Source organism: Mobula birostris, chromosome 24 (assembly GCF_030028105.1).
Source record: "Mobula birostris isolate sMobBir1 chromosome 24, sMobBir1.hap1, whole genome shotgun sequence".
Taxonomy (NCBI): Eukaryota; Metazoa; Chordata; class Chondrichthyes; order Myliobatiformes; family Myliobatidae; genus Mobula; species Mobula birostris.
This window is the reverse complement of record NC_092393.1, coordinates 20,252,677-20,272,998: the sequence shown is the minus strand read 5'-3', so window position 1 is coordinate 20,272,998 and position 20,322 is coordinate 20,252,677. Positions and strand designations below refer to the sequence as shown.

Below are 20,322 nucleotides of genomic sequence, written 5' to 3'. Positions count from 1 at the left end.
CTACTGCTCCCAGACCTACACATCTGTTGTTGGCTTCCTCTACTGCCTGGGTAGTTGCTAACCTTGTAGCATATACATTGAGTTTTTCAACTTTCAGTCACTGTTCCCCTATGTCCTTTTACCCTTTTATCTTATCTCTCTTCTCCTGATTTTTCTTCATCCTATCTTTCTCCCCTCCCTTACCCTCTCCATCTGTCCATCACTGACATTCTCTTCCCACTGGTTGCCCTATCGAAATGCCTCCCTGAATTCCATGCTCTACCTTCAGCTCCTATTGGATTTCATCAGCTGCAGCCCTTTGTCACTTTCAACTATCACATCCCAGCTTCTGACATCATTCCCACTGTCTTCCCTTATTCAACTACCTGTTAACCTCCTCTACTATCATCTTGTTCCACCCCTACTCTCCACTTTTTTATACAGGCTATCTCCACTCCATCGTGTGTCTGGATGAAGGCTCGTGACAACCCAAAACAATAACTATCCATTTCCTACTATTTATGCTGCCAGGCCTTCTGTTCCTCCAGTACTTAGTATGTTGACCCATTTCGAGTAATCTAACATTACTTTATTCTTAAAAACGCAAACAACATGGATTCTGCAGATGCTTGAAATTCAAGCAACACACATAAAAGTTGCTGTTATGTGGAAGGAAGTTCCTTCAGTTAGTCCTGACGAAGGGTCTCGGTCTGAAATGTCGACCGCACCTCTTCCTAGAGATGCTGCCTGGCCTGCTGCGTTCACCAGCAACTTTTATGTGTGTCGCTTACTTTATTCTTGCCAGTTTCCTATCAGCCTTGTATAGACTCTGCCACAAACCTACATACTAGGGGCAATTTAAACCAGCCAGTTAAACCCTAAACCTTTGGGATCTAGGAGAAAATGGGAACACCTTCAGGAACACATGATTACTGTCAGAGCCATGTATCTTTTCTTCTAACCACTTTAGTCATGTATTTTCTTTCTTGTTGCCCATTGGTGAGTTAGGGGGTTAGGGTTTGGGGATTTGCTGTCCTTGTGGGTGAAATGTGAGTTTTTTTTTGTGCGAGGGAAAAGTTGAGAATTTGGGGTCTGATGTTCTTGTTGGTGTTTCCCATGTGGGTGATCTGTCAGTTTTTGTGTGGGAGGGAGGTGGTTGGGGGTTTGGGATTTGCTGTTCTAACTGCCATTTTCCAGGTGGGTGGTTAGTTTTTGTGTGAGGGAGAGGTTGGTGGGGTTTGGAGTTTGCGAAATTTTGTTTCCTTTTTTTCGTGCAGGCTGGGGGTTGGTTGATGTCTTTTCTTTCAATGACCTCCATGTTTTTTCTATATTTCATGTTATCTGGTAAAGACTAATCTCAGAGTTGTATTCTGCATACATACTATGATAATGAAGTGAACCTTTCAATCTTTTTTGTCTGCTTTGTATTTTGTGACACACTTATTATGGTAATCTGTCACGTGGATTACAGTGTAGTAGAAGCAAATGAGTATGGTTACGCATTCACACCTTGGATTCGTTGTATAGTTTAGTCTAGAGGAGAGGGGTTGAACCACTGAGAATGATACTTTTTTGTTGACCACAAAAAAAGGCTAGTTAGCTAACTAACCTCATTAGTTCGCTAAATAGTTCACTAATTGGGATGTTATTAGAATGCTAACTGGATTGCTAACTACTTTGCTAATCGGAATGCTAACTTTGCTAATTGGAATGGTTAGTTATCTCAGTCTTGCTGTATGCTTCCAAAACATGGACTATAACACCAGAACTCCAAAGAAACTTAGAAGCAACAGAAATATCTCCCTTTCTCTTCACCATTTACACCTCGGACTTCAACTACTGCACAGAGTCTTGTCATCTTCAGAAGTTTTCTGATGACTCTGCCATAGTTGGATGCATCGGCAAGGGAGATGAGGCTGAGTACAGGGCTACGGTAGGAAACTTTGTCACATGGTGTGAGCAGAATTATCTGCAGCTTAATGTGAAAAAGACTAAGGAGCTGGTGGTAGACCTGAGGAGAGCTAAGGCACCGGTGACCCTTGTTTCCATCCAGGGGGTCAGTGTGGACATGGTGGAGGATTACAAATACCTGGGGATATGAATTGACAATAAACTGGACTGGTCAAAGAACACTGAGGCTGTCTACAAGAAGGTTTAGAGCCGCCTCTATTTCCTGAGGAGACTGAGGTTCTTTAACATCAGTCGGACGATGCTGAGGATGTTCTACGAGTCTGTGGTGGCCAGTGCAATCATGTTTGCTGTTGTGTGCTAGGGCAGCAGGCTGACGGTAGCAGACCCCAACAGAATCAACAAGCTCATTCGTAAGGCCAGTGATGTTGTGGGGATGAAACTGGTCTCTCTGATGGTGGTGTCTGAAAAGAGGATGCTGTCCAAGTTGCATGCCATCTTGGACAATGTCTCCCATCCACTACATAATGTACTGGTTGGGCACAGGAATACATTCAGCCAGAGACTCATACCACTGAGATGCAACACAGAGCGTCATAGGAAGTCATTCCCGCCTGTGGCCATCAAACTTTACAATTCCTCCCTTGGAGGTTCAGACACCCTGAGCCAATAGGATGGTCTGGGACTTACTTCCCGGGATAATTTACGTATTACTATTATTTATGGTTTTATTACTATTTAATTATTTATGGTGCAACTGTAATGAAAACCAATTTTCCCCGGGATCAATAAAGTATGACTATGACTACTACTATAAATGTGGTTTCTTAGAAGAGCACTGAAAATATCATATAGAGATTGGGTAACTAATGAGACAGTACTCCAACGTGCCCATACAAAAAGATCTTTAATGAGAACATTAAATGAGAGGAAACTTAAATTCCTGGGCCATATCATCAGAAAGGGAGAAATAGAATGCCTTACATTACGAGGCCGGATGCCTGGGAAACGCGGAAGAGGAAGGCAAAGAAGAAAATATATGGATATTGTGAAAGAACTAACAGATCTAAGTGTACGAGATATCACTGATGCTGCGTGGGATCGTTCAATGTGGAAAGCCATGATCGCCAAAGTGTGTAATGCACAAGGCACATGAAGAAGAGGAAATATTGCTAATTAGAATCCATTGTTATGCTGATTTGAACGCTAAGATCATTATATCGCCAATTTAGTTTCATTAGTTTTCGATTGCTTAAAGATCATTCATCTTTGCTGGTTTCCTTATACCTTTTTCAGTTTGAAAATTTGTTATTTGAAATTGCATCATACATGTTGATTACCCGGGGTTAGTTTCTCAGCGGTTTTGTTTTTTTGAGTAATTGCTACAGTTACATTGGAGAATGTGCCTCCTTCACACAGGCAACACTGGAGATTGGAGTGAAGCTAGCCACACTACTGCTGTACCCAAGATGCCACCATCACTAATGTCATCCTCCTGTTCATTAACAATATAAGTCATCAGAGAACAACAACAGAGATACTGAAAATGTATATAAATTACTTCCTTGGGGACGAGTCATTCCAGTTTTCTCCCCAAAACCATGGTTAAAATCAGGAATTCCTGTGGATATAAATTAACCCAGTGAAGCAGCACTTGAATTTGTAGTTTGGCTCCTAAGAAATACCTTTATTAAATCCAACTATGTTGATATACTGTCTGTAATTTGGCCTCATTCTCTGAGGCACATCCCTTCTTTGAAATAATTTGTTCAAGGAATAACAACAGAATCCAATTACTTTCAAAAACGTAATGTTGCTTGTCACAAAATATATGTGCTGCTGGGTACTGAAGGGTGATTTATACCAATAGCAAATGTTTGGGCACATTTGGAGATCTGTGAGCAGCTGTCCCAGGCAATTTGAGCTGGCAATTTTGTATATTTTCATGGTATGTGCAGCAGTGAAGGATCATGTATGATGATACTGTCTTAATTTTGAATAGAATGCTGTGCAGTCACTCATTGTTAAATGGCTTTTTCAAATGTGCAGGAAATATTTGTCCTCATTAAAAGGTCATATATACATTTATTGCAGTCTGTATGCATTCCTTTTTTTTTTGCTGCTAGTGGATTCTGACAACTTCATTACAGGTCTTCTGGTGTAAAATGTGGCACAAATCAAAAGATATAAGGATTTGCTCAAAATTTTGAAGAGCTGCTTGAATTCTTGGGATTCCCCCAGAGCTGTTCAGAATGGAGAAAGAACATCTGTGTTGGCATTGGAAAGCTCAAGAAGTCTCCTGCTGTAAAGCAGTGGAACGTGTACATCATTTCACAACCTACTCATCGACTGCAATATCAGTTACTCATATCCAGTTTGTGTAAGTGTTTACCTCACCATACTTGATCCCAATGCACTGCCTAAGAATACTCCCTGGTATCTCACAAACACATGATTTGTGAAGATCTAGCATCAAACTCTTATTCATCAGAAAGCACACCAACACCCCTACTTCCTCAGGAGACGGGGGGAAATTGACCCTTCCATTGACTCACCAATTTTTTACAGATTCATCGCAGAGAGCATCCTAAGCAGAGGCATCACAGCTTGGTATGGTAAGTGTTCTGTCCAAGACCCTGAAGAAAGTCTTGGACAAAGCTCAATCTGTCATGAAAACTGTTCTCACATCCCTCCCGCCCCCCCCCCCCCACACACATTTCCTGTTTAGTCATAGTCATACTTTATTGATCCCGGGGAAAATTGGGTTTTGTTACAGTTGCACTATAAATAATAAATAGTAATAAAACAATAAATAGATAAATAGCGATATGTAAATTATGCCAGGAAATAAGTCCAGGACCAGCCTATTCCATTTACACTTCCATTGCCTTGGAAAAGTACATAATCGAAGACCCCTTCCATTCTGCCTTCTCTCTTCTTACCCCTTTACTCCTTCCGTTGGTCAGAAGGTACAAAAGCTCGAGAACATGTATCACCGGGCACAAGGACTGCTTCTGTCCTGCTGTTATAAGACTGCTTAATGGACCTTTTGTACAATAAAGGTGAACTCTTGATCTCTCGATCTACCTCAGCATGGTCCTTGCATCTTCTTTGTTTACCTGCACTACACTTTCTCTGCATCCTGTTATTGTTTTTCCTTTTGTACTACCTCAATGTACTTGTGTTTCCAAAGGCATGCAAAACAAAACTTTTCTCTGTTTCTCAGTACGTGTGACAATGATAAACCAGTTACTAGGTACAAGACATGAGAGAAGACGAGAACATATCAGACATGCTTATTTAAGCTTTACGACTAGGGTTGCCGTTGGTGCAGTGAGTTTTGAAATGATAGCTGAGCCACACTTTTCGCATGTGCCTGATGGCAATTGTAGGGCAGTTTCTCTTGAGTGCTGTGGGATTTCCTAGGATGGGGGCATGATTAGAGTTCATTTGAACACATTGCTTCACTTTACTGGAATGATGTGCAAAGGAAAAAAAAGACTCTGTGGGATTTGAGACCACCCAGTGCCAAGAAATCAACATCTTGAGAATGGGCAAATCATTCGATATAAAAAGCGTACTTTTAATTTGTTTTCACTGCCACCACAGTTGCTGGCATTGTGTTGTCTCCATGGAGTTCACTTGATGCTCTTGAGTAAAGGATAGAAAAATTCTTTCAAGTTCTAAACCACGTGCATTTTGCATATAGTAAAATGAAGAAGACCAATAAACCAGGCATTGCTGCTATTTGGATGCTTTTACTGATGATTACAGCAGGTGTTATTTGTCACAATTAATTTTTTACTTTTTCTACTGTGTATAATTATTTTCTTGTGCATAGTGAGTAGAAATAAGAGAAATTTAAAACTTGTTCACTTTTTACTTCCAAGCAAATAGTATTTAGGACGTGTAATTCCTACAGTTTGTGACTTTTGATCTTTTGTCTCTTGGCTCAGTATTGTTTATCTTTGAGTCTGACTACGGCTTGTATAAGGGGTCAAGTTCATATCAACTGCTCCAAGTCTGTTCTTATTTTGTACTCTTGTGGTCTCTTAGAAGCAGGTTGCTGAATTGATTCCAATGTATGCTTAATTTAGGACATTTTCAGTCTGTAACCTTTCTGTGGTGAATTGAGACTGATTTTATTTAACATGTGCCTTTTACTGTTATCACACTTGCATTATTGCAATCAGCTTGATTAAAGCTTTTCTTCTTAACGGAGTACATAAATTTTAAAGGGAGAACTGTCAATAGTTAGAAATGATCTCTGAAGGGCAGTTGATACAATGGATGGAGTATGGATTCTTATCAAGTGAGTTAACATCTCAGTTTAAAGTTCCTTGGTACTTATTTCTTGGAGCATCGAAGATTGAGAGGAGATTTTATAAAGGTATACAAAATTATGAGGAATACGGATGGGCTAAATGCAAACAGGCTTTTTTCCACTGACGTTGGGTAGAACTACAACTGGAGGTCATTAGTTAAGGGTGATAGGTTTAAGGGGAAAATGAGGGAAACTTCTTCACTCAGAGGGTCGTGAGAGCATGGAACAAGCTGCCAGCACAAGTGGTGTATGCATGCTTGATTTTGATGTTTAAGAGAGGTTTGGGTAGGTACATGGATGACAGGGATATAGAGGACTATGGTCCCAGTGCAGGTTGATGGGAGTAGGCACTTTAAGTGGTTTGGCACGGATTAAATTGGTCGAAAGGCCTGTTCTATGCAGTACTTTTCTATGACTTTATAACTCTATTTCAACAATACAGGTAAATCCAGCAACTCTGTCAGTAACTGTCCTGTACATTACAGTGTAAGTAGTGCCTGATTTGATTTTAGACATAAAACATAATAGTACCACTTAGTATTGTGTTGTTGTTAATGGTTCCTGCACAGGTGATGCATGTTGGGGGATACTATCTTCAGAAGGAGCCTTGTGTTTTCATTGAACCAGCTAAATCTGCTCTTGCGCATCGGTGTCCTATCACATCACCTGAGATAGATGGCTGACCACAATAAGCAGGGCTCTAAAAGCAAAAGTAATTGTTCTGACCTTCTTGCCTAGTGAGCACATTAGCTGTTTGGGCAGAGAAGTCACTAGAGATATCAATATGCTCTGTGATTAAAATGAAAATCACTACAACAAGAAGCAGAGAATAAAGTACAGGATTTTTTCCAGTCATTTGGGCAGTCTAGAGTATGAGAGATTGACTAGTGCTTTAGTGAGTAGGATTACCTATGGAGACATAGAAGTTTTATTTTACACAATAAATTATTCATTTTAACAGTTGGGTGAGTTGAGATTCCTAGATCACATTCCTCCCATGGATTTCAATTAATTCCATAAACCAAGGGGTAAGGATGTTTTTTGCCAATACCTCTAATAACTTTGAGGAATTACTTCCTTTTATATTGAATCATTTTAATAATATTAAGAATATAGCTTTCCTTTCAACTCTAGTCTGTCTCTGTAATGAGATCTCCGGGCCTGTGTGGGGCGCCAGAGAGCACTGGGCTGTGAGGTTTTTTAGAACACCTGAACTGGTTTATTGTTATTTAATAACAGTCGTTAATCGTTTCAAGTTCCTTGTGTTTTTCTTGAGTGATTCACACTTTGTAATATGGTGTCCTGGTGCTGTTTGTTTAAACTTGTTATGTTTATTTTGATAGGCTCCGGGATTCCATGTGACTTGTATTATTCAACCAGATGCCTGACTAGCACTAATTGCAATCCTAGTCCTTTTGGAATTATTATGAATAAACTGTCATTGCCATCGCTACAACAGACTGTCTGTCCTCCACACTTGGGTTCCAACATTGCCAACATGACAGTCTTGCCTCTCTCTTTCCATATCTTTTTCCATATTTTGCTCTTTTGACATTCTCAATGTACTTTGAGTGGTTAAAGTCTGGGGATTCCTGGGAATTGGTTGGGATGCAGCATTTCTTTATGAAGACTTGGAGGCCAACCTTGAACATTTTTCCCTTTCAGTCTGGTAGTCTTTTCCCATGACAGAGTTCACAATACAGGAAGCTGGTGTCAGGCACATTAATGGCCTGGCGTGCTCAGTGGAGCTGACTGAATGAAAACATTACCCCAGTGCTGAGGTTGTTGGTCTGGGGGAGGATGCTGTCATTAGTTTACATATAATGTCACTGGATGTGGAGGAGCTGGTTGTGATGAGTGATGATGATGTTGTTTCAGTGCCTGGTGATGCCTGCTGTAGGTAATCCTGCTCTCAGAAGCATATTCAAAGTCAGAAATCACTGCCGCTGGTCGACCATGAGTCTTGTGCTCAAACTGAGGTCTTGATCTTTAAATACCCCTTTCCTCAACTGACCGTTGTCACATTTCAAGGCGGTGGTAGTCCAAGAATTTCTGCTTTGCTGAGATGGGAAAAGTGGTCCACGTCTCCAGGGTTGCATAGTGACCCTTTAGATGCTAGTGCTGTACAGCAGAGGCAACCTTTAATCACTCCTTTATCAAGAAAAATTGATGATGTTTGCACAGTAATTTAAGAATCTTCGGATTTTTGTCATATGAGGAAATATTTTGGTTGTAAAATGCACCATGTAAATCTCTGTAAAAATTAATTTTAATGATTAGGAAGCTATTTATTTATGCACGGTTATATTTATTCTGTGTTACTATCTGTGATTACATCTGCAGCTCTGATGCAGATCATTGATTTCTTTATCTCTCTAAAGCCTGGTGAAACTATTTGCTTTAGAATTTGAAATGTTCCTCAACGCACTTCAAATCTCTGTTGTATCTGGCCCATAATTAAATATTTTTAACAAATAAAATCATTTATATTTTCCATTTATAGTGTTTATGGGCATGACTTATCCACAGTTAACTGTAAATCTGCCTATATTTATATCTGTCTGCTACAAAATATGTGAAAGTTAACTTATGACTCATTGACATAAAGGAATTGCCTGAGATCAAATGTTGTACGTAATTTTAATCTGTTGATTTAATAGAGCAGATTAGTAGATGAATCAACAAACATTAGCTACAGAATTCATTCTCACAAACACCAACAACAGAAAGAATCATGGTCTGTCATGGGTGAACTTTTCTTTTAATCTCACCAGAACAATTCAGCAATGTTTGTGTTTACAGAATAAATAGAAATGTTTATCCTTCACTGCTAAACGATTTATTATGTTGCACTTCACCATGTGAAGAATTTCATTTCAGGTTGGAACTCAAGGCCAATATCAAACTTTGTGGGATTTTCTGCCCCAGCAGAGTCAGGCATGGGTAACCCTTCATTTCTCCAACACTTCTGAACAAAAAGCACAATCAACATATACTTTTTTAGGTTCTCGACTACAATCACTGTCTATTTGTGAAATTAGCTACTGTGTCTCTATTTGAATTTTTATCTCTGCCTATTACTTAGATCAGTGGTCTAAGCTGACTACATTGATGGATTTGCAAGATTCAAGAATCAGGATGCAGATTTAATTATCACACGTACAGTGAAATGTATAGTTTGAATTAACAGCCATCACACCCAAGGTTGTGCCGGGGGCATCCTGCGAGTATTGCCATCTTCTGGCGCAAACATGGCATGCCAACAATTCTCAACAAACACAACAAAGAACATCATCAATTACCAGAACACAACAAGCAGCAAAAAAAGCTGTGTTATTACTCCACCCACCCACCTACATACACGGTTCTTCAATCACAGGACAGACTGTCTTTGGCCTCCAGTAGACTTGGACTGCAGACACTGGAACTTGGACTTCCCCAAAGACTCACAGAAATTTGCACCTAATGGGCTTTGATTTCTGTATCTCTGATCAACCTTTGTGCTTCAATCTTCAATGTTGACCCCAGAACTCACCAATCACTGAACACTAGGCCTCAAACTCCAGACTCACTGACACTGGGATCCTGAATATTAGGCTTCGAACTCCGGACTCACCGATTCGTGCACTTAAGGCGTATGATGCTTTGCAAAGTTCAGCATCCCATACAAATCAGCCTTGCCAGTTGCTGCCCTTACTCATGTTCTTAGGCTGCAGACATATCCCCAAGTTATTTACTGTACTTCCAGTTGTCATGATGTGAATTACCACACCTGCGACCGATACAGGTATGAACCTAACACCACCTGACTCCACCAGTGCAATGGCAAAACACACATCACAACAAAGCAAAGTATAGATGGCACATTCATAGAATCACTTGGAACGTTTAATAAATTCCTTTCACATGCTAAGTTCCTTTTAGGCCTCTGAATTAATATAATCAAACTAAAATGCTGACATCAGCCTCCTCCTGCCTGAAACCCAGCACCTCCATTATCACCGGAAACTGAAGCAGCAACCAACTAAACAAGGTTACCTTGATAACACTGTAACCAATGCAATACCATCATTGGCAGAGAGCTTCAACTGGTACAGCATGTGTCCTCCTATAGAAAAGGCTATGTACCAGCGAGGAGATGGGGATGACAGTCAACATGCTGTTCTGATTATCTGTTTTATCATTTAAACAAAAAGCATATTTGCCCCAAGCAACCCTAAAATGAAGCATATTAAGAATTTGCAGTCTTAGAAAATCACTGCCAATAAAATATAGATATCACCACATAAATATTGTAATGCTAATACTCTGGACACAACCAACCTGTGTCAGTTATATCACATTTATGGACATCAATTCCCAAATTCTCTGCAAGGGCTGCAATAACCGTGTGGAGCCTGGCAGGCAGGACTTGGTGAACTGTGAGGATCCAGGACACCTGAGATCGACATTGTGCTGAAGCAGAGCATCGCTCCATCGCCAAAATTAGGAGGAAATGGGGGCACCAACTTCCCCTCATGCTTCTCCTGAGTGGTGTATGTGGAAACAGATTTCCAGTGTCAATAGCAATTAGAAATGGAAGCGGATTAGTACAAATAGGTAATTGAAGGTTTTCAAGGGCATAGTGAGCTGAAACACTTCTTTCTGTACACTCTGACTTTTTTACTGATAGTGAAATTCAAATTCAAGTTCATTGTCACAAGTGTTCATACCCAGGGTGCAACTGCCATGAAAATTAACTTTTATAGCAAAATGACAAATATAAGTTAACATTATCTTAACTTACATAAATTATACACAACTAACACAAGAAAACTTACTCAGGTTGAGGTAGAAATGAGATATAGTCAGAGGTAGTGTTAGGGTATTTCAGGTTGGTTTAAATGCCTCATGGCAGTGGGGAGGAAGCTGTTGTTGAACCTTGAGAGGGGTAGGTTTTCAGGCTCCCCTGCCTGATGACTGAGTCAAGAGGAGAAGGAACACCCAGACGGTGGGGGTCATTAATGATGTATGTTCCTGAGGCATCACTTCCAATAGATGTCATCAAAGATGGAGAGAGCTGTACTCGTAATTATTATAGTCATCTTTAGCTCAATGTCAAGTTTATTGTTAAAGTTTATGTACAGGTGCAGTTAGAAACTTATTTGCAACAGAGATTCTGTATCCTTATGCCGGTTATGAAATATATTCCCAACTGACCACAGTGTATTTCCAGCTCATTTATTTTAGTTACAGATATTAGTTAAAGTTGATCCTTCTGTTGTGAGTGTTAATGTCAAAATCTTTCCTAATGCATGAAGGATTTCAAGCATCCCATAATGTTATTTGAGAGAAGTAATTAAGTTCTGGCTATGAAAGTCATTTTGACCATACTTTGTGGCCTCTTTTGTGGATAATTGTCCCCATTTCCTAAATATTTTTAATTTAAAAGCTCGTTCTGCCCGAGGTTGCTGGGAAAAAGTTAGCTATGTAAACATTACTTTTAATGTGCAGCTACAAAAAGAAAGCTGCCTCCGTGAGACTACTGACTGAATTCTGCAGTGAAGTGGTTAAAGGTTATATCTGTGTGAAGCATTGTTGTTCATACCTAAAATAACATGGTATGTTTAGGCATGGGAAAAGCTTACTTTTCTCCTCCTCCTTTTTGAAGAAAGGAATGACACGGTTGTTGCATTTTCAGAATGAGGGTTTATGGGCTTACTTCAGAAAATCCTGAACATCTCTCTGGTTCCTCTAAAAGGCCAGTGTGCTCCAGGGACAGTGGACATGGAAGTAAAGAATTAACAGCTTTTCACAGGAGGCTTATCTTAGATCTCCTTCAAGACTCGACCATTGATGAGGCATTTGGCTCATTCTGAGAGTTCCAGAAAGATATCCATTCTTGATGTTAATCTGAGAACGCCACATATTTTACAACAGCTAAAGTAAGTATGAAACTGAGCTGCTTGAATTTTCTTGAAAGAAAATCTCTTATCCTGAAGAAAATCTACATTCCTCTGCACTGAAGATTTCCATATATTGTCTTTTCTGCATCTAAAATAAGGAAGTGCTATTTTGAAGGAAATTATATCATCTGACTGTTAATTGTTGCCATTCTGATACTACCCTGGAGGTTTAATGGTGTAAAACCACTCCTTCGAGAATGAAATGGGAAGATACAGGCTCTATGCCAAAAAGGAGAGTTAATGACCTTGAGTTTGGCTATGTAGTACAAAGTTGAATAATGTTTGTAAATGTATCAGATCTGGGCTGGAGGACTGCATCATTTGTGTAAACAGGCAGTGTACAAGATGTGTCAATTTGTATATATTACCACCTGCTCAAATGAATCGTCAAGATATGCTTAGCTGCTTGGGCCTGAGGAGTTTAACATCATAATACCCAAAAGTTGTGGTCTCTGGCAACTGACAAGCTCTCAACCTTTAGTTACTTGCACTTCTGTAGGCCTTTACAATGCAACATGAAGCACACTTCAAATAAGATCTTGTATATGAGAGGGAGGAGTGGGGATTTGGGGTTCCAACATTTCTGTCAGTCTTCATTTGGGGCTTTTTTTCTGTTTTGTGGATGTCTGAGAAGAGTAAGAAATTCAGATTGCATACTGTAAACATTCTCTAATATTAAATTGAACCATTGAATTTCTATGAACAAGATAAGGTATTAGTGCATCTTGTCAATCAGTTAGTTTTAGGAACATTTGCTGAGATGCGCAGTATCTCAATCAGGAAATAAAACTTAGAATTTATGGTTCAGTGCAAAATCAGGGCTTAAACTGAAATGAGGGAGGAATAAAGATCATATTAAAGAGGTGTAAAAGAATAATATAAATATATTCAGTTATTATTTGAAAGTATGAGTGAATATATTTTTTTAAAAAAGCTTTCAATGCCTGAGGTTGCTGTAAGTTTAAAATAGCACTTACATTTGAAATAATCATTCCTAACATTTCATTGATAAATGGACATCAGTTTCATAATTCTGTATGTACAAACATTTGTAATTACTTATGTATGTGCACTGAAATTTGTTGTCCAATTTACTTTTTGATGATGGTTAGCACTATTGCTTTGGCTTTATTCTTACTCTAAAGTTCAGGCTTTTTCCTTCAGCATTTGCCCTATCCCTAATAATTTCAATGCCACATTCTTCTAAGATTTATCAAATACAAAATCAACAACATGATTTATAAAATTGTATTGTAGAAATGATTTTAAACGTTTTGTCCCTGGAGCTGTGGAAGAAAACCACTGTCAGTGGTTAATTATCAGCCAAGTTAATTTGAAATATAAAGCTATGCTTCCAGTCCTCAGTTTATCAGGGAGTGCAATGGATGGAGAGTAAAATGCAGCCATGATTCACAATAGAATTCCATAGAATTATCTCTGCTCACTGGAAGAGTCACCTCTGAGCATGTGCGTAAGTAAGATTTAAATTAATGGTATTAATAAGATTTGGAATCAAATAATAAATTTTCAACTGAACTTTCATCTTCACATTGTATTCATTGAAGTTTATCAAACAGCATTTGCTATGGTCTTTCATTAGCAGAATGCGTATGATCAGATGTATGTCTTCATGCCATTACCTATTGTTCAACTGGTATCATAATTACTCCCTTAACGTAAATTTTCTAAAACAATCTCTGTTCTCACTTATTTTGTTGCATTAACGTTCATTGCTTTGTTCAAATACAGATATAATGACTGATATATTGACATAAGCATCTAGTTTGGATGTTTTAAATGACAACGATAACAATATCTGCTTTCCTAACATCTGCACATCATTTTCCTCCGTTGGATTTACTTTGGAATAGTTTTAGAACTACTGTACCATCTTATCCATACTTCAGAAATTGAAAAGAAGTTCCAGATGGAAAAACATGCTTGATCATTTCACCATCAAGGCTGGATTATACAAAATATGAGCATCAGATACTTTGTTGGAGGAACTCAATGGGTCGAGCATTGAATGGGGCAAGAAGGAGTTGTCAACTGTTCAGAATTAAGAGTGGAGAAAGAAATATAGACAGAATAAAAAAGAGAGGAAGAGTGATGAGAAAGAGGCCAGAACTACCTGGGAAACTGTGGGGGATGAAGGATGACGAGCAGATCACGCCAGCTAGGGGAATGGGAGGGGTAAAGTTGGGAGATACAGGTAGCTTCCTGAAGACAGACAATAAGAAAGAGGCGCTTGGAGCAAGGTGAGGGGGAGGGGAGGGTGCTGGAGAGCATTAAATAGCAACCCAAAGAGGTGCTGAAATCTGAAAAATAAGGATGGTAAAAATAGGAGCCATTAGGGGCGAGGTGAGGGACAGATGGAACTTAATGGGGAGGGCATAGTGTGGGTAAAATATGGGGGTAGTTGGTGGTAATAGTGTCATGGTCGCAAAACGTGACACTGTTACAGCTCAGGGTGTCAGAGTTTGAAGTTCAACTCCGGCATCCTCTGTAAGGAGTTTGTATGTATTTCCCATGAGCAGATCTGCCAGTTAATAGGTTAATTGGTTATTGTAACTTGTCCTGTGACTAGGGTGGGGTTAAATAGGTGGGTTGATGGGTGGTGTCGCTCGTTGGGCTGGAAGGGCCCCTTTCTGCGCAGTATCTCCAAACAAATAAATAATACAATTGATTGAACTAAGAGAGGGAAGGGGATGGAAGTAGGTGATAGGGGTGTGATGGTATTGGGTTCCCTATCTGCAAAGCCTGAAATTCAAAAGAAGATTTTTAAGTCCAATCCAGTATGGATATCTAAGGTACCATCACTATAAGGAGGTTATGCTGTATTAACCTACTCTTCAAGAATGAGCTTACTTCCTTGTCTAGTCTCTGTAGTGAGGTCTTGCAGCCGATATCCATTGCTTGAGTGGTGGGAAGCTCTCCCTTACAAGGAGCAGATACTTCCAGCTAACAAAGTAGTTTAAATGCAGTTTATTTTATTATTAAAGTTATAGGGTTAAATTTAGACAAAAGGATTTCCAAACACAGGTACAATTCTTACAAACTAAAAGAACACATCACAAAGTTGTCCATTGCAGAAACTGAGGCTCAGGAATGAATTCTAATTCTCCTTTCTGTCACATCACCTTTCTGTCAGTCTGCTTGTCAATACTAACAATCTCCAAAGCTTTCTGATATTTTTATACTGTTCAGATGTGATGTTTTCCAGATCTTTGCTAGGACAAAGTAATTTACACAGAGGGTCTAAAAGTTTCTGAGGACACTGGTACAAATAACTTTGCTGTAGTTTCCTGGTTTAATGTAGAGCAAATAACATAGCCCCGTTGTGTTTGGGTAATGCAGACAAGAAGCTTCATGGTCACTTTACTTTGCAAACCACATCTCCTAGCAGCCAGCCCAGGTGTCCTTTTAACTTCAAAGAGATGACTGCTTTCAATTTACATTACGAACTGAAGACTAGTTCTTGTTTACAAAAAGAAATTAGGGAAGGAATATTTGTTAACTCTGTCACAAACAACTCTGACTCTTTGGAAAGGTCATGATGCTGTAATAGAAAGCTGAAGTTAGCAACAAGCTTCTCACACCCTAGACAATGAATAACCATCACAGGGGCATTGGGAAAGGGGACAAAATTAAGGAGAGTTGGGGGAGGAAGCAAGAGGTAAAGGTTCCTTGAAATTGGAAAATTCCGTGTTCATACCATTGGCTGGAAGAATATGAGCTGTTATTCTACTGGCTAGAGTTGTGCCTCACCCTGGCAGTGGGGAAGGCAGAGCATATACTGCTCAATGTGGGAATGGAAAAGGGAGTTGAAATGGTATGCAGCTGAGAGCTCAAGATGTCTATTGCAGACAGAGCACCAGAGGTCTGTGAATCAGTTGCCCAATTTGTGCTTGGTTAGGCTGATGTGGAGGAGGCCACATCAGCAGCGTTGGGTTTGCTGGCTGAGATTGGAGGAGGTGCAGGTGAATTTTTGCTTCACCTGGAAGGGCTTTTTAAGAGGAGATACGAAAACAAATGTTCCACTCCTTGCCATTATGGGCAAAATACCAGGGCATAGGGACATGTGGATGGGCAAGGAGAGTGGACAGTGGAGTCATGGTGTGAATAGCACCTGCAGAAGTCAGAATGGGGAGAGGAGGGGAAGATGTGGCTCATAGTGGAATCTTGTTTCAGCTGACTGAAATTCTGAGGGATGATGTACTGAATGAGGAGGCTAATGGGGTAAAAGTTGAAAACTGTGGGAGCTACCTCTACTCTCGCTGGGCAGGGGTGTGTTTGGGTTGAGAGCAATATCTGAGATGCAAGATTTCTCAAAAACAGCATAAAAACAAGCTTTATAAGAACAGTGCAATGAGAGTCATGTTTCCTGAATATTGGAGGATATTTCAAATGTCCTGGAATGGAAGGCCTCAGCCTCAGAGCAGACGTGGCAGAAATGGAGAGACTGGGAGAAAGAGATCTTAAAGAGACAGGGTGGGAGGAGGTGTAGTCTAGTTCACCATAGGTTTCAGTGGGTTTTAGAAATGTCCATGGATAGCTTCTCCCCTGAAATGGATACAGAGAAATAGCTTTAGAAAAGAGAAATGTCAATAATCCTGCACGCATGTTGAGCTCGTTGACTTCATCCCTGCACGCATGCTGAGCTCGTTGACTTCATTTCCTGCACGCATGCTGAGCTCGTTGACTTCATTTCCTGCACGCATGCTGAGCTTATTGACTTCATTTTCCTGCACGCATGCTGAGCTTGTTGACTTCATTAACTTTGCCTCCAACTTTCACCCTGCCCTCAAGTTTACCTGGTCCATTTCCAACACCTCCCTCCCCTTTCTAGATCTTTCTGTCTCTATCTTTGGAGACAGCTTATCTACTGATGTCTACTATAAGCCTACTGACTCTCACAGCTATCTGGACTATTCCTCTTCTCACCCTGTCTCTTGCAAAAATGCCATCCCCTTCTCGCAATTCCTCCGTCTCCGCCGCATCTGCTCTCAGGATGAGGCTTTTCACTCCAGGACGAGGGAAATGTCCTCCTTTTTTAAAGAAAGGGGCTTCCCTTCCTCCACCATCAACTCTGCTCTCAAACACATCTCCCCCATTTCACGCATATCTGCTCTCACTCCATCCTCCTGCCACCCCACTAGGAATAGGGTTCCCCTTGTCATCACCCACCACCTCACCAGCCTCCGGGTCCAACATACTATTCTCCGTAACTTCCGCCACCTCCAACGGGATCCCACCACTAAGCACATCTTTCCCTCCACCCTCTCTCTGCTTTCCGCAGGGATCGCTTCCTAAGCGACTCCCTTGTCCATTCGTCCCCCCCATCCCTCCCCACCGATCTCCCTCCCGGAACTTATCCTTGTAAGTGGAACAAGTGCTACACATGCCCTTACACTTCTTCCCTTACCACCATTCAGTGCCCCAGACAGTCCTTCCAGGTGAGGCGACACTTCACCTGTGAGTCGGCTGGTGTGATATACTGCGTCTGGTGCTCCCGATGTGGCCTTCTATATATTGGCAAGACCCGACGCAGACTGGGAGACCGTTTTGCTGAACACCTACGCTCTGTCCACCAGAGAAAGCAGGATCTCCCAGTGGCCACACATTTTAATTCCACGTCCCATTCCCATTCTGATATGTCTGTCCACGGCCTCCTCTACTGTAAAGATGAAGCCACACTCAGGTTGGAGGAATAACACCTTATATTCCGTCTGGGTAGCCTCCAACCTGATGGCATGAACATTGACTTCTCAAACTTCCGCTAATGCCCCACCTACCCCTCGTACTCCATCCGTTACTTATTTATATACACACATTCTTTTTCTTTTTCTCTCTCTCCTTTCTCTCCCTCTGTCCCTCTCACTATACCCCTTGCCCATCCTCTGGGTCTTTCCCCCCCTCGCCCTTTTCTTTCTCCCTGGGCCTCCTGTCCCATGATCCTCTCATATCCCTTTTGCCAATCACTTGTGCAGCTCTTGGCTCCATCCCTCCCCCTCCTGTCTTCTCCTATCATTTTGGATCGCTCCCTCCCCCTCCCACTTTCAAATCTCTTACTAGATCTTCCTTCAGTTAGTCCTGACGAAGGGTCTCGGCCCGAAACATCGACTGTACCTCTTCCTAGAGATGCTGCCTGGCCTGCTGCGTTCACCAGCAACTTTGATGTGTGTTGCTTGAATTTCCAGCATCTGCAGATTTCCTCGTGTTTGCGATGTCAATTATGTTCTTAGGGAATCAGAGAATGGGCTGGAGATTAGTAGGGAGGGTGGTAAAATCGATGAGTTCTACACCATTTCAGAACTTTAATCGTGTGATGTATGGCTGTGAAACATGACCACTCAGTCCTCTGAAAGGCTTGCAAGTAGTTCATAGCACAAGATCCTGAGAATTTCCTTTTATATATCAGGGAGGTTAATTGGTATGCATGACAGACAATTAAGTCCATAGCTGGGAAATAGCAAGAAAGAGACGAAACTCATTGTTTCGGCATGTCATGAAGAGCAGAGGCTTCTCAAAGCCAGTACTTCAGAAAGTGATCAAAGTGTTAAGCTAAAGAAGTGGTAGAAAATGTTGATATCTGACCTGCAAAACACATGGCGATTAACGTTATTAACATTATGAAACCTGGCCAGAGCTTTTTCCCTGTTTCATTCCACAGATGCTATCCAACCAGCACTTCGTGTTTTTATTCCAGATTTTCATCATTTGAAGCTCCTTGTTTTTCATCCCAATGACTCCCTAAAGCATTATTGGACATCCCCCCCCCCAACTTTCCCCATATTAGCCTCCCCCATCCCATCAGTGTATTTTCTCCTCTTTAGCCGAGAAGCAGTTTATACCCATCTTTAGATCTTTAGGTAAAATCAGCCTGGATTAAAAAATGAATTTGTGATCTTTATACAATGGCTTCTGATTGTTTATAGAGTATACTGTGTTTATTGATATAGAAGAGCCCTGTAGGGAATACTTACTGAACACGTCTTACCAGTTTCTATTGGAGAAGCAGGACATGCTATCTCAATGTGTTAATGATGCTTTGGAGAACATATTAGTTGTTAGTTGCAAAATCACTTCTGAATTTTCATTTTACTGAGTGAAATTTTTCAACATTGAAGCCGCCTTATTTACTGCAGGAAATCTGAAGAGCTTCTCTGTAATCAAATCATTAACATTTTATTAGGATTTATTCAAACTTTTAAATCCAAAAATGTTTATGAAACTTGATTGTTAGCATTAAACTGTGAGTATGTGATTACAACTCTTTTGCCTGTTGCAAAGTTTGTATAAAAACAAATTACTTGCTTTATTCCTCAAACCAGATGTGCTTATCACATTCCAACTGATTCAAAGTACTTCAAAGCAGGATACTGACTCCTGCATTGAAATACTACTTTTCTCAACTTGATCCAAAGTGGACTGTGCTACACAGTTCGTCTCTCTACAGATTAGCAATCTCTTCTGTCTGTGGTCAGCATTCTGTTATTTTCTGTTTTGGTTCATAAGGAACCATAATATTTAAGAATGTTATAGCATCATACATGCTTAACATTTGGAATATGGCCTTTAAGTGACTTCTTGTATAAATGTATTTTTATATGTTTAACTGTTATTGCTTCGGTTAGAATAGAGTGACCTGATGGCTCCATACATTAGAATCAGAATCAGAATCAAAACCAGGTCTATTATCACTTACATTTGTTGTTTTGCGGCAGCAGTAAGTGCAATACATAATAAAAATATATAAATTACATTAAGAAAATATAAACATATATGAAAATGAAATAAGTGGTGTTGTCATGTGTACAACTCACAACAGAGAAGTACTGATAGACATTAAATAGTCTCTTTATTGGACAAAATGAGATACAGCAGGCATCATACCGAGACCCTTTCAGAGTGAAAGGTCTGCCTGACCCAATGCTTCATGACTAAAGATCCAAGGACAATTCCGTATCTACAATGCATCCACAGTGCTTTCTTTGAACTACACACAAACTTCACACCTCCTGCTTCACACCCACACCACAGGCATCTCAACAAATTTTAATCAGCATTGTCTCATCTGTGATTCAAGGCTTTTAGGAACCTCTTGTTCGGATCTGCATTTTAAGTTTAATCTACAATTTACATTCAGATTTGAAGATTGGTGGC

At 40.3% G+C, this 20,322-nt stretch overlaps 1 protein-coding gene across 2 annotated transcripts in view; it reads left to right on the top strand.

Moving 5' to 3' along the window:
• myocd (myocardin) overlaps positions 1-20,322 on the top strand; it is a 712,380-nt gene that overhangs the window by 169,540 nt on the left and 522,518 nt on the right. The window contains exon 1 of one of the 2 annotated variants that reach the window (XM_072242488.1): positions 12,120-12,135. The exons of the other annotated variant lie outside the window; for it this stretch is intronic. The gene's annotated coding sequence lies outside the window, so the exon portion shown is untranslated. Of the gene's footprint in view, positions 1-12,119; positions 12,136-20,322 lie in introns of those variants that run through there. 2 annotated transcript variants of the gene reach the window in all.